The sequence below is a fragment of the Vipera ursinii genome (genome assembly GCF_947247035.1).
Source record: "Vipera ursinii genome assembly, chromosome: 2".
NCBI classification, from domain to species: domain Eukaryota; kingdom Metazoa; phylum Chordata; class Lepidosauria; order Squamata; family Viperidae; genus Vipera; species Vipera ursinii.
This window is the reverse complement of record NC_139513.1, coordinates 237,734,231-237,749,628: the sequence shown is the minus strand read 5'-3', so window position 1 is coordinate 237,749,628 and position 15,398 is coordinate 237,734,231.

Below are 15,398 nucleotides of genomic sequence, written 5' to 3'. Positions count from 1 at the left end.
TCCTGGGTTCAGAAAAGTTCTAGCAGGCTTCCGGTTTGCCAACGCCGCTGGTTTGGATGTTTGGAGGATGGCTCTCGTCTTCCATGTCATTTTGCATCACTGGGGGGGTCCTAAAAGGGCCAAGGAGTCACCCTGGAGGGGCAACCAGCAACAAGGGGCTTTTGCAGAAATGCAGGGGGGGTACAAACTCCCCTGTTAGTGCCTGCATTCCCTTCAAACCGGTGAATGAAAGACCGGCCATATGCAGACAGCTGAAGCCACACTTACTACCAGGCAACATTAAAGCAGCATGCAAGAGACCGGGTAAGATCAACTTCTCTTATACTTCAATCTTCCTCTTTTCACCAAAATAAGCTGCTAAGTACCTTACCCCCTGTGGAGAGGGAGGGTGGATTTCAACCCTCCCTTCAGAATCTGTGACGATTGAACCTCCAAGGGTGTTTTAAAAAGAAATGTTGAAAAAAAACGAATTGGACCTCAATTAGAACTTTATTCCTTTAAAAAAAACTTGCGGACTAAAAGCTTTTGACTAATTATTCCTTACTTCCTATTTTTATTTGAAAATTTGGCTCTTCTCTTTTCAAATAGAAGAAACAATTGAAAAGAGATTAACAGACAGTGCTTTAAAAGAAAAGAAAAGAATTTTCTAAACACTTGGGGGACACTATGTGGCTAAATCTGAAATTGCAATCTGACACCCTAAAAAAAAAAAGAGAGAGAGAGAGAGAGAGAGACAGACAGACAGACAGACAGACAGACAGACAGACACTTGGCTGAAAACAAGATAAGACTAACCTTGAACACCAGATGTGAGAGTCCACCATGGAAGAAATACAAAAACAAATTTATGCTATGATGAAAATAACCTGCCAAACTTATTAGTTCCTTTCTACAGCCGGTGATGAAATAAGAGCTTTTGGGGAAAAAAACTAGAAAGCATCTTGGATAAGCAAACTCAAATTGTGACTATAACTAATAATTTATCGGGAGAGAACATAACAGAAGAAATTGAACAATTAAATATCCTGATAGAAGATATAACTACTCAACAAGCACAGACAAGAGAAAACTTGTAGAAAAACCTGACAAAATGGATAGAAGGAAAAAAATTGCTACATAAAGCAGAAGGAATTTGAAGATCAAAATGAGAAACAGATGGAAGAAAAAATGGACACTCCAGGACAATTATGCCAAGAGGAGAAAATAATGATAAGATTTGGTATTTCTATCAGACCCTCAAACCTTCAAAAATGGAGATTGGAGGGTCATTTCAATACAATACTGCAACACAAAAACTCTTTGATGACCCTGAAGCAAAGAAACAGAGAATGACATGGCAAAGGAAGAAAGCCAGAATAAGATTGAAGAAGAATGGACATATTTAAGAGGCCTGAAACGAAAAATTTCTAAATAGACAGGATTGTACTTGGATTATGAGATTGTTTTGATGTGCAGATAAAAATACTGGCTAATTAAAAAACTTAGATGTATGGATATCAACAGTTAAATTGAAATATTGAATAGTTTAAATGAAATTGACTAAGATGCATTTATGTTAAGAGTGATATAATGTAACTAATATACTTAGATGTAGTGATAAAATTACAAGTCTAAGCATGAAAGAGCAGATATAAAGGAGAAGAGAAATAATGTATTAAATGTTGAAATGGGAGAAATTTTGGTTATTGCATTTACAGTATGTGGAAATTATAATGAAAACAAGAATATTATATTGTATGATTAACCTGTTGATATGGAAATGAGATAGATAGGATGTGTATCTAGATTATTAGGCACTGGAGAGAACTGTGATAAAGGGAAGTGGGGTCACCTAGAAACATGAAAATGAGAAACTTCAAACGTTTAACTTTAATATTAATGCAAATTAAAGCTGTAAAAATGTATAAGGTGATTGATGTCTTAAGGATGAAATGTTAAAATAAATAAAACATATAAAAGTATTGACAAATGCAAGGAAACCATTAAATAACTGATAGATAAAATAAGTATGTTAATTTAGATAAGAGACAATATGTATTTAAGGAAAAAGAGAGGAAATATTGGCTATAACAAACTGGAGATTTGTAACAACATGTACCTGTATGAAATGGAACTATTGTAACCCAGACACCACTTTGCTTTTCAAAGATGTAAGAGTAATATTGGAAAATCAATAAATTTATATTTAAAAAAGAAAAAGAAAAGTTCTAGCCTTTTTTCATGTCTAAGAATATTAGTACTGCCTTCTTTTTCTTGTTATCAATTTATTCACATGCATTTATTATAAAGCTGCTGTTGCTCTGTTGCTCAACAGGTTCATCAACCTGCTTGATTTGTATGCGTAATTTCATAAATGCACTTCCTTGTGTACACTTGTTCAACTAAACTTGTAAATATTTTATAATCATTCAATACATAAATTGGTCTATTTTTTCCAATTTATATACCGTGTTTCCCTGGAAATAAGACAAACCGAAAATAAGCCCTAGGTTGATTTTTTTAGGGGTGGGCCTAATATAAGCCCTACCCCCCAAATAATTCTTAATTAAGATCCCACCCACCAGCCTGCCTCTTCCCTTTCACTCCCCTTCTGAGGCAGACTGTTGACGCTTTCGCTCCCCTAACCCCCTTTGCAGCTCTGCCCACACAGCCACCGAAGCAGCAGGCAGAACCCTGGAGGGTCAGGGAGGGTGCTGAAGCAAGCAGGTGTCCTGACTGCAGTGCCCATGCCGGCTGCCCCTTCCCCGCCAGAGCTGGAATGCCACTGTGTTTCAGTAGATGGCACCCTTCCCTTCGGTGAGCCTGGGCAGCTGCTGGAGAGAGATGGGCCAGTTTCAGTGCCTGGTACCCTTGGGGGTTTTGCCTTGCCACCTGCTTCCCAGCTCCACCACCGCAGAGTTGGAGAGCTTGTCGCACCACCGCCCAGATGCCCTCGTTTCCTCCAAGCATTTCTTCGCTAACTTGATTTCCAGCTCTGTCGCGTTTCTCCATCGTGTTTCTCTGCCGCTGCATGCAGGAAAACAAAAGAAGTTTGTGGGACTAAAAAAAAAAGTTCAGTCAGAACTTCCAACTTCTTGTGAAAAGAAAAAGATCTTGTGAAGTTGGAAGGTCTGATTGAACTTTTTTTTTTTTAGTCCCACAAACTTTTGTTTTCCTGCACGTGGCAGCGGAGAAACACAACGGAGAAATGCGATGGAGAAATGTGACAGAGCTGGAAATCAGGTTAGCGAAGAAATGCAAGGGCATCTGGGCAGTGGTACGGCAAGCTCTCCAGCTCCATGGCAGCTTAGAAATGTGACAAAGCTGGAAAGCAGTGGTGTATGGAGCAGATCGAGGGGGATCTGCCAAGTCTCATGGCAGCAGCATTGGTGCGTGTGACATGAGACACGGCATCCTGCTGCGAGTGGCTGAAAGAAGCCGCAGGACAAGTTGGCCTGGCTATGGGAGCCTGCGACATGGTAAGCGGGGCACATGGGGCAGATTCCCCCTCACCTGCCAAGCTTCATGGCAGCAGTACCATCCTGCTGCGAGCGGGCGAAAGCAGCCACAAAAGAAGTGGGGCAGCAGCCATGATGGTGTAGGGGAAAAAAATAAGACATCCCCTGAAAATAAGACCTCTTTTTGGAGGGGAAAAAAATAAGACCAAGTCTTATTTTTGTGAAAACACGGTAGCTGCCTATCTCAAATATATGACTCTGGGAGACTTACAAACAGTTAAAATAGTATAAAGATATCAAAATAATCCAATTTGAGAACATTTTCAGTTATTTCAAGGGATCACAGGAGTTCATGATAGATATTTGGAAACATGAAGATACAGTTTCATCTTGTTCTAATGTCAAGATGATTGCTATTACCCTTTCACCCTCTCCCCAAAGAAATAAAAATAAACAAGCTATTATTTGGTGCCAGGAAAAAGCTTCACAGATTAACTTTTCATGTATTTCTATTAACAGGTGGCACAAATTAACTTATTGTTTATTTACTAGTACTATTTAGTGTAGATAACTAAAAAAAATGCTCCATGTGATGGGATTAACACAGGAACACTGTTCAGCCACGATTTTTTCAAAACAATTCACATGGCACTTTTTTTTAGTTTCGGATATGTTATTATGAAATTATAGAATCTAGACTATAAACCTAACATTCTTAATGAGATACTGAGTCATAGCACAGTTTTCTATCTAATAACAGTAGCTTACTGATGCTAACAGGATTTCACTGGGAAAAGCAAGTTAACATTAACATCATGTACATTTTCTGCTCAAGTCTGATCACCAATCTTGTGCCCATCTCAGTTATGTCTGCAAAGAATTAAAAAGTTAAAATTGCAACTTGCAGCAGAAGAACCATAAAGTATACTGCATTACTAAAACATTCTGAATTTCATCAAAACCTTTTTTACTCACATTCATGTCTGAGTTTAACAATGAAGGGTTACAGGAGTTCTGAAACATGCATATTATAATAACTTCTAATCATGTTCTAAAAACATTTCTTCTTTGTATAATCTGTATTTAGGAGTGCTTCCAATATTGCATACATTTCTGTAGAAGAGTTTTGATTTTTTTTTTCTCATTCAATTTATGTAAGAAATGTTTAGTGGTCCTGCTGGCAACTGCAAAAAACCCTATTGGATATTTTTTTAAATTCAAAGCAATAACCAATTCTGATCTAACATTTTCCACATGTTTTATTCCAGAAGAGCTACTTCCCAAAAGGCACTATTGGCACTATGCCTTTTACCACTTTGAGCTAATAACTGAGTAATGACAATCCCAGTTAAGGACTTTGCTAAAAGTGAAATAGAAGTCCAATTTTAAAAAAAAGGGAAGATAAACAGGAAGGTAAAATAAGTCAGTATCCTGATCACCATTTTAATCTGCTCGTATTTGTAAATAAATTTAAGAGTAATAATTATAATTTAGGAGAAATACAACACAATGCAACTTATCACAATGGATATGAGAGTAACCAGATATGCTCATTCTGCTTTCCATGGCCTATTAATGTACAACTTCCCTCTTAATTAATGGCCTTTCCAATAAAGGACAATATCAAGGAGCTGTTGTTTCTTTTAATAAAACAGAATACCACACATTTCATATGCCCTGGGAATAAACCAACTGCAATCTATACTACATTAATACACTGGATTAAGAGAATCCATTTATTACTTCTGAAGACAAAACTTCTGCTAATGCAGAATGGGTTGTAAGAAACAGATACAACTGTGTTACATTATTCTTTTTTTTTTGTCTTGCCTAACTTCTGATTAATTTTTGATTTCCAGTACCAATTCAAGTCCATTGTGCCTTGATCAAATCTTTCTTATGCTGAAATTTAGAAAATAATGCCTTTTTCATTAATATCTAATACTGATATCTAAAGAGAATGAGTTTTTCATTATTATTCCATGCAAAATAGAAAATTATTTTCTATTTCTCAAGTCTTTTAATATTGCTTGAATGGTCTGTTACATTTTTTAAAGATAGTATTACAAAACTCTGTTCATTAAGTACCACTAACTACTCTATTTAAGTCCTTTTTACATTAGCATGTAATTAAACTGTTTACATTTTACAATACTTATTTAAAATTTATATCTAAAGTTTTGTTCTTGAAAACTGGCTTTAGTGTTTAATATCATTTCTATAAGTTTCTTTTTAAAAAATAGTTGCAAGAAAGTTCATCAGGTGGCAACTGATATCAAAGGAGTGTATTATTCTTTAATGCAGTAATACAAATCTATGATATAAAAGCTTCCTTCAGTTTTCAAGATAAGGATAAATCCCATGTTGGAGTCAAATGCAGAAGGAATCGCTTATGCCTTACTTATTTCTAATGTATATTTCGTAAGACTAAAGATAAAGAAAAAGAAATCCATTATGTCCATATAGATTATTCTAGGCTTTTCTGGAAGTATAGCTCTAACATCTGGACAACACCAGGCAGGGGAAGACAGTTATGATGTCTGCACCTTGAACTACAATGGATGTAAGTAGTAACATGCTAGATTTGAAGTGTTCTGCCAATACTTCCATGTATGTTTTACCTATAACTTGAAGGTCTTCCTCTTTGCCTTCTGGTCTGGATTATAAGGATCTTTAAATAAAAGCAGTGGTCCTATGAATTTAAATAACCTGACAGGATCTACTGGTCAGCATTTTTCCAGTTGACACATGGATTTTACAAAGACCAAAGCTACTCTGGGTCTGGTCTAGTGGTTTGAGCTTCAGCTTTCTGGAATTCAAATTTTAAACAAGTCGGCAATACTGAAAATTACAGAGTATTAGTACTGTGGAAAAATCTGAGACTGCACAGTGGTATTTGAACACTTAAAAAGATGCTGTACTGTAAAGAACTGTTCACTCCCCAATTCTTTTAACAATGTTTTCCTCTTTCATATCCTTGCAATTCTCCACAAAAAATTTTTTTACAGGACATTTCCTTACTAGTGAGTTAAAGTGGTACCCATCAAACCTGACACAAAAAAAACTTGTCCTCATGGTCAATTTGAAAAGGTAGTCCTTGTTTTACAACTATTCATTTAACTACCATTCAAAGTTACAATGGTACTGAAAAAAAAATGATTTCTGACCAATCCTTGCACTTACAAGTGTTGTAGAATCTCTGCAGTCATGTGATCAAAATGTGGGCACTTGGCAACCGGTATGTATTTAAGATAGTTGCTGCATCTGAGTGTCATGTTCATTGCATTTGTGACCTTCTCAGTTGGCTTCTGTCAAGCAAAACCAATGGGGGAAGTCGTATTTGCTTAACATCTGCATGATTCAATTAACAACTGTGGCGATTCATTTAACAACCATGGCAAAAAGAAGTCCTCAAATTGGATGCAACTTATTAACAACTGCCTTGCTCAACAACTGAAATTCTAGTCCCAATTATGGCCATAAGTCAAGAACTATCTGTATCCTTTTCCTATTGTCAATTTCCCCCTTAAGAAAAAGGAGTGACAATGCCCCACAGATTAGAAATACTTTGAAGTTGTCATTGGATGATGTTGGACTAAGGGTAAAATATTACTTGTATATTCTACAACTAACAATTATTTAAAGTTATTTCTCTTATGGGGTGGGATCAGGAGGCGACTGATATAATGAGGACAAGGGAGAACACTAAGTCCTTTTAGCACAACTCTACTGTGATGAAATACACATGGAGAAAGTAAAGCTCTTGATAGTGATAAGGTTATAAATGGGTGGCAGCCATGACACAAGTTTCTGTTAAATTGATTTTTGGTTATAATAACTGTTCCAAAAAGATAAAATATTGACTTAATTTATATTTAATTAAACTGTAAAGAAAAAAAAACTTGCATAGAATTGGAATTGAGATTTAGGTCTTTTCAGGCCATACAAATTTTAATTTTTCGTCTCCCTTTCTGTTACAAAAGAATTTAAAACTAGGCCCATTCTCCATATAACCAGTTCTTATGGACATGAGAATATTAATCTTTTCTCATGTTTTTTAATACTTTGCTTTTTAATACTTTAATACTTTGCTCTTCTTCTGGATTTCTTTACTACAAGTATTCTACTATCTCATTTAGCTTTGCCTGTCTTTTCTTTTTCTATCTATTTTTGTTATCCTTGGGGAATTTCCATAGTAATATTTTTTTCATGTTACTTAATATCAGTGCTTTTTTTGTAAAAGAAAAAGGTGCCGGAACTCACACATGTCATACAACCCGCCTTGCCTACTCTACAAGGTTCCATCCAAAAAAGGTGCCGGAACTCCGTTCTGAGCGTTCTATGAGAAAAAAAGCCCTGCTTAATATTATATTTCCATTTAATCTCCTACTTTATATTCATCAGCGCTAGTATGCTTTCTCTGCATTTTCTTACGAAATGTAATTCTAAGATTATATCAAGTAAACAACTTACCTCATTCATACATTATGGAAATTGCTAAGCACATTGATTTGTGCTTTAAATTGTAAGCCGCCCTGAGTCTTCAGAGAAGAGCGGGATATAAATGGGATTAAAAAAAATCCAGATATTATTTTCTGCTTACAAGTTTCCAATATTTTCCTACCACTCCTTTTGCCTTTTTGTTTCAACAAAGAAGAAAGACTAAGGAAAAGATGGAGTAGCTCTCTACTGTGCCTTCTAATTAATAATAATACTATTGAGAATTGAACACTATCTATTTAGGAAATTTATGTGGCTGCCCAACTAACTCATGGTGACTTGGGCAGCTTATAGAAATAAGACTCCAAATACAAAACTCAATACACCCCCACCCCACCCCCTCTGGCAGCAAGATTCAAACAAACCATTTGATAGACTCCGTATCCTGCTGTCAAGACAATACTTGTTAAGCTTTTCAGAAGAGTATCAAGAAGTTAGCCAGTCTTATCTTCATGGGAAAGATATTCTACAGGAAAAAAGGAAACAAACAACAACAACAATCTTTTTCTTGATCCCACTAGAGGGACCTCCTTAATAGGGGAAAGAATAACATTCCCTGAGTCCCAATCTGGTGGGTTGGATAAATGTAACAGGAAAAGACAGTCTTTCAGGTTACCCAAATAAATGCAGGGCTTTAAAGGTAATAACTAAAATTTTGAATTGCTGTTGAAAGCAAATTGGCAACCAATGCAGCTTCTGCAAAAGAGGTGACACATTCATAAATCTAGGCTTGTGCAAAACTGTGCAGATCACTGCATTTTGAACCAGCTGAAGTTTTCAGATACATTTCAAGGGCAGCCCCTGTAGAGTGCATTACAGTAGTCATGAGAAGACGTGACTAAGGCATGAGTGACTATGAGCAGGGCTTGTTGGTTCAGGAAAGGGTGTAACCAGTGGTGGGATTCAGCCACCACTGGCAGAACCAGTAGCTAATTTTTTGTTGCCCAGGCCCAGAATGGACTTCTGGAAGCGGCATCCACACAGAGAACCGGTTGTTCACATATTTGAATCCCACCAGTGGGTGTAACCCCTTTGTTGTGCAAAGATCCTCCTTGTACAATTGTCATCTGCTCATCAAACAGGAGTAATGAGTCCAGGAGAACCTGCAAATTATGCATGGGGTCCATTTGTGCAAAGTAAACCCACCCAAAACGAAGATGGCATTTCTCCCTGAACCAAAGAACTTCATGCCCAGAGCCATTCTATCTTGCCAGGGTTTGGTTTCAGCCCATTGCTCTCCATCTAGCCCTTAATAACTTCTAGGCACTGTGAGAGGAAAGTCACAGTATCACTTAACTCTCCATGACCTGAGTTAAACAGCTAAGTACATCAGCATATTGATGTTGTTGTTGTTGTTGTTGTTAGTTGCGAAGTCGTGTCCGACCCATCACGACCCTATGGACAATGTTCCTCCATGCCTTCCTGTCCTCTACCATCTTCTGGAGTCCATCTAGGCTCACGCCTACTGCTTCAGTGACTCCATCCAGCCACCTCATTCTCTGTCGTCCCCTTCTTCTATTGCCCTCAATCTTTCCCAGCATTAGGCTCTTCTCCAGTGAGTCCTTCCTTCTCATTAGGTGACCAAAGTATTTGAGTTTTAGCTTCAGGATCTGGCCTTCTAAAGAGCAGTCAGGGTTGATCTCCTCTAGGACTGACCGGTTTGATCGCCTTGCAGTCCAAGGAACTCGCAGGAGTCTTCTCCAGCACCATAGTTCAAAAGCTTCAATTCTTTGGCGCTCAGCCTTTCTTATGGTCCAGCTTTCACTGCCATACATTGCAACGGGGAAGACCATAGCCTTGACTATACGCACTTTTGTTGACAGGGTGATGTCTCTGCTTTTTAGTGTGCTGTCTAGATTTGCCATGGCTTTCCTCCCAAGGAGCAAGCGTCTTTTAATTTCTTGGCTGCAGTCCCCATCTGCAGTGATCTTGGAGCCCAGGAAAATAAAATCTGTCACTACTATTGATGATACCCCCCCCCAAAATGGGATAACTTGGCACAGCCAATTCAGTGCAGCCAGGTCACTGCCACCAGCTCGCCACTGCCAACTCACTGCCACCAAGTTGCCGCAGGACAACTCAACGTGGCCATTTCACCATGGGACAACTCACTGTGGGCGGCCAAAGAGAGAGACACTGGGCAATCAAGTGGGTGGGAAGAACGCAGAGTGGCGGCAATGGCCGGGACTTCCCATTTTCACACACCACCTGCTGTTGTCGCCAAGCTCTGGCCAAAGAGTCAGGGGACGATGGTGACAGCAGTAGGAAGGGCAGGTGGTGGGGAGGCAGTGGTGCTGGCCATGTGCCATTTTCACACATCCTGCTATTGTCACTCCTGCTGCCACGCCAAGCTGTGGGAGAAAGGCCCAAACATTGCTGCCTGACTGGGAATAGGACTGACTTCCAAGGAAGGAAGTGAACCAAGACAATACAGTGCTTCTTCTACTAACAACTCCCAAAGCTGCTACAAAAGGATGCTATGCTTGATGAAGGCTGCAGAGATGTGAAGTAGGACAAGGATGGATTCACTATCACCATCCCGCTCTTGCCAGAGATCACAAAAAAGTATGACCCACACTGTTTCCATCCCACATTCAGACTTTAATCCCAACTGAAAAGCATCCAAATAATATGTTTCATTCTGGAATTTCTGGAGCTGCAGCGCAACCACTACCTTCCTTAAAAAGGATGAAATGTATCCAATAGGCTGGAATCTAGCAATAGCCTTTTAAGAAGAAGAGGGACCACAATCTCCTTAAAAGTTTGCAACACATCACCTTAACCACCAGAACCCACCCACCTGTTACCTCCAGGAAGGCTTTCACAAGCCAAGCAGGACAAAGATCTAAAATACAGCTAGTTGTGCTCAAACTTCTTCGGATCCTGTCCACTTCCTCGAGAGCAACAGGATCAAATCATTTCCAGATAAACAGATAAGAACCTGCCCTGACACCTCCACTGGATCAGCTAACTGGGAACGAATTCGAGTGACTGCATTCCATAAAATCAGCAAAGGCCTCAGCATGCCCCTGCAGGTAGACTTCTATATCCTCCTTCTCCAGAAGGAAAGATGTCATCATAAAATTGCTAGGTGTTTCTCTGCAGATGCAATCACTATGAAGAAATATTTATGCTTTGCCACTATTAGAAGTAGGCCTTAATAGTAGCTCCTACCCATGTTAGGTTGAGTTCATTCCTCATCTTTGGCAACAGCTCTCTAAACATTTCTTAAACCATTTCATTCCTCTCAATTCCTCAGTATATCACAGGTGGCAATGAATTCCATGGGACAGGAGAAGTCACATGGGTGCAATCCTGTCCAAAGTCCCAGTCATCTCTCTATTCCAGGTGGCGAGTAGGGACCTAGTAGGACCATGCATGACCACTAGTACTGATTATGTTACCTAGTTTGGGTAATGAAATGTCTACAAGAAAACAACCAGGCTCAAAGAGAACCAAAGACCCCCTCAGTAAATCTTCAGTTATAAACCCCAGCTCCTGAAACCCATTTGAGACCTTTTCGAATACAAAGCTTTTATGAGCAATATTTGGAAAGCCAGGTGTGAGCCCCCCAGTACAAATACAATCTTAATCTCCCTTCACCCATTGCCATTGCAATTACTTCTTTCCTATTCAAATAATAGCCTTTCTGTGATTTGTCCTCCTGCATCATTTCTCTTTTCATTGCTGTTTATCCACTATCATGTTGCCTTTTGTCTTAAAATCTCTGCCCCCCCCCCTTTGGGGCCCTAAGCTCTTTATAGTAGGTTGCTGGACTTTGATGTCACAATTTTCTACCATTTTCCAGTGAAGAAAGATGCACCTTTAAATAGATGTAGCATCCTTAAAACTGGAACAAATTCAAAATGTTTGAAGATTACTTTGTACCTTAACAAGTATATAAAATTTCTGCAACCTTATTATACTGCCATCCTTTGAAAGATTTGTCCTAAAAAAGACACCAACAACAAAAGTAAAAGAAGAGATACAATTCTGTAAGACTGCTGTTTGATCATTGTACAGCATCAGCTGCTTAGGCTGTTCATACCAATTTGTCTTGACTATGACTCTTTGTGAATTAAACAGGAAATTGAATACAAACTATTTAACTGTACTAAGGCCTTAATACACCCTGCAGTCTGCAAACCCAACTACTGATATAGAAATATAACTGTGGTTGGCTTCTGGTTTCAGTAGAACGTTCCTCCCGAGGTGGAAATGAGAAATGCTTATAGCAATCAAAGGAAAATTCCAAGATTTCAGTGCAATGAAAAGAATCCCTTTTTTCTGCCTTGTAATAACTATTTTTTTTCCTACTATGCACTCCTACAGTATTTCCACTCTCTAATCCTTCACTGACCAATTTTAAGTTGATCTGCAGTCAACTTTCCACCCACAAAACACAGAGAAGAGATAACATGAACTAAGACATTCCCTCAGTTCTTCTTCCAGGCTAAGTCCAACGCTTAACTGTATTAAAAAAGAACTCCTAAATTAGCCCATTTTTTCAATTAATTTGCTTTTCAACTGGTACTTTCATGTCAGCAATATTTCACTATCCATGTTCAGCCTCTAAATACATTAATTTATGCTTTACAACTCAATTGCACATATCTGAAAAACCCTGTCTTTCTGTATGATTTACAGAATTAACTGCAATTAAGGGTGAACATTTGGTTCACCCTACCTCCCAGGCCTCAAGTAGACAGCATCATGTTCACAGCACCTTAAAAGGAAGAGCAAGGAGGTTGAGGTGTTGGTGAACTGGTGTAAAGAAAACAGCCAAGTTTTAAATGCCAGAAAAACCAGAGATCATTGTTGATTTCAGAAAAGGCAGGCACAGCCACACTTCTCTGTGCATAAACGATTCACCTGTGGAGATGGTTACCAGCATCAAATTCCTGGGTGTGCAGCTAATGAGTAGGCTGGCTTGGTCGCTCAACAGTGCGAAATTGGTGAAGCAGGCACAGCAGCGCCTGCATTTTCTGCGTCGCATGAGAAAAGCACATTTTCCTTCCCCTGTCCTGACCACTTTCTACAGGGAAACAATCGAGAGCATCCTGTCATACAGTATCACAGTCTGGTTTGGAAGCATCACTGCTTCAGACAGGAAGGCGGTGCAGAGAATGGTGAGAATGGCTGAAAAGATCATTGGCAGTTCCCTCCCTCCCATCCAGGACATAGCACAGAAGCGTTGTTTGAACAGGGTCCATAAGATTATCTGGGACACTACACATCCTCTTCACGACCTGTTTTCCTTGTTACCTTCTGGGAGGAGGCTTCGTGGTATCCATAGCAGAACATCCAGATTCAGCCAGTTTCATTCCATAAAGCATTAACCTTGTGAACTGTCAAGCTTCCTCCTTCCGTTATATATTCAAGATGGACAGTATTTAATATTTATTTGTTATGTATATGTAGGGGTTTGAGTCTATACATATGTGTATATAGTATGGTTAGGTGTGTGTCATGTATGTGTTTCACTTTGAGAGCGGGCAACTAAATTTCATTTTTGATGTGTGCCGTTGTGCCCACAGTAACAAAAAAATGACAATAAAGGTTATCTTATCTTATAACTTGGCAATTTCACAGCTCTCCCTTAAAATAACTGCCAGGGGGAAGGGTGCATAACTTCAGACAAATATAGGGCAGATGCCTGTTTAAAACCTATATGAGATTGAGCTGCTCTTTGTTTTGATTTTCTCAGGACTCATGGAAATCCCAAAGGCCTATCTGCAGGGCCGATCAGAGGATTTTCTGTGGAGGATAAAATCATCTGGATCTGTTTCCAACTGAATGCCAAGCATGATATAAGACCTATGGAGTTGTCTCAGCAACATACTTATCCAGTTATCTGAAAACAGTTTGATTTTGTTGGTCCTGAAGAAGTGGACAGGATCCTCCAAAATGTAAATGCCATCACCTGTGAGTTAGATCTATATCTGTTTTGTTTGGACAAGGCCATCAAGAGGAGTCATGTGGATGGGTCCATGCAATAGTGAATTCATCCTTATGTGGTGAGTTCTGTCCACCTTTTAAAAAGGTACTAGTGTGCTCCCTCCTCAAGAAGCCTTCACTAGACAGCACCATTCTGTACAATTTACATCCAGTTTCTCATCTTCCCTTTTTTAGAGAAGGTGATTGAGGGTCATTGTAACTCCAGAGGATCCTGGATATTTGGACCTTTTCTGTCAGGGTTCAGGCCTAGATATAAAACACAAAGAGCATTGGTCACACTTTTAGATGATCACTGGTGGGAGCAGAATGTAGGTGATACATCCACTTTTGTTCTTCTTGACCTCTTGGTGGCTTTCAATATCATTGACCAGTTACACCCTTTCCTGGATAGGGAAAATCTTTGCTTGGTCAGTCATGTTCTAACCATCTCCCCTTTGGACTATTGCAATGCATTCTACATGGGGCTACCCTTGAAAATATCCAGAAACTACATCTGGTACGCAATACTGCATTGGGTGCTGGTTTGCTTCTGGGTCCAATTCAATGTGTTGATTATGACCTTTGAAGCTCTACATGGCACAGGGCCAGGTAACCTGCAAAGCCAGGACATCACCTTACATTACATCAACCTGTCTCACCTGGTCAAGCAGAGAGAATATGCTGCAGACCCCATCAGTTCAAGAATTTTGACTGGCAGAGTCCAGGAAGAAAGCCTTCCCTGCTGTTGCCTCCACCCTTTGGAACATTCGCTCCCCAGAGATGAGGGCAGCCCTGCCAATTCACTTGGGGCCCACAGAGGACCACACAGCTATAGGACTGGTTAGAACCTTGAAAGCCCTCCCCGTCTTTTTAAATATTTTATTCTTGTTTTTAAATGTCTCTTATAATATTTATATACAGCCCTTATGTTTCTATATCTTACATGTTACTCTGGGAGGGTGATGGGTGGTTTCTAAATGAAATAAACAATTTTTCCAGGAAGCAAAAGTTAGGGATTTTGGTTGCTCCAGGATCTGCATTGTCGGGGCACTGATTAAATTACAGGTGGTTGGGTTTTTTTTGTACTCTTTTATTAGCTCTCTGGAGGATTTGCCTCTGGTTGAGTCATAGTATGCTCTGCATTCTGATGCCTGCAGTGGTGGTGATGGTCACACGACCAGCTTTAAAACAGTTTGAAGGGACTCAATAGTGGGAATAATGCGGATATGCCCTTAATTGATTCTGAAGCAGTTTATATGATCATCAGAGGGGACGCTCAGATTCTAAATATGTGATGGTCTAGGTTCAACAACTAATTATCAGAATACCTTTACACTATATCTCACAAAATGAGCAAAATAGAAGCTAAATCTCTTAGTGTACATGAAGATGGGGGGCAACTAACCCTAGCATTTGTTTGAAAACGGAAATATTTACAAACATCTCCTCTTGGCACATCTTAAATTGTATCTAAAGATTGTCCCTATTTAACAATCATTCACACTTACAATGAAAAAGTAACTT